This window comes from Octodon degus, unplaced genomic scaffold (assembly GCF_000260255.1).
Source record: "Octodon degus isolate 3935 unplaced genomic scaffold, OctDeg1.0 scaffold00022, whole genome shotgun sequence".
Taxonomy (NCBI): Eukaryota; Metazoa; Chordata; class Mammalia; order Rodentia; family Octodontidae; genus Octodon; species Octodon degus.
In genome coordinates, this window is record NW_004524598.1 from 12,664,513 (window position 1) to 12,664,981 (window position 469).

Genomic DNA, 469 nt, shown 5'->3' on the forward strand with positions numbered 1-469 from the left:
TGGCACACTGGATTAGGAAACAAAATCCAACAATATGGTGTATACAAGAAACACATTTAACTCATAAAGATATTCACAGTCTGAAAGTCAAACGATGGAACAAAATATTACATGCCCAAGCACCTCAGAAGAAAGCAGGGGTAGCAATTCTATTCTCAGACAGTCTCAACTTCAAACCAACAATGATCAAGCGAACTAAAGAAGGCCACTATATACTGGTGAGGGGAAAAATTCAGAGGAAGAGGTAACACTCATAAATATGTATGCACCAAAAATGGGAGCACCAAACTATATAAAGCAAATCTTAATGGACGTGAAAAATCTAATATCCAATGCCACAATTTTAACAGGAGACTTTAACACACCCTTATCTGCAAAAGATAGGTCAACCAGACAAAAACTTATCAAAGAAATAACAGAACTGAACCAGAGTTTGAAAGAAATGGATTTGGTGGATATATGCAGAGTG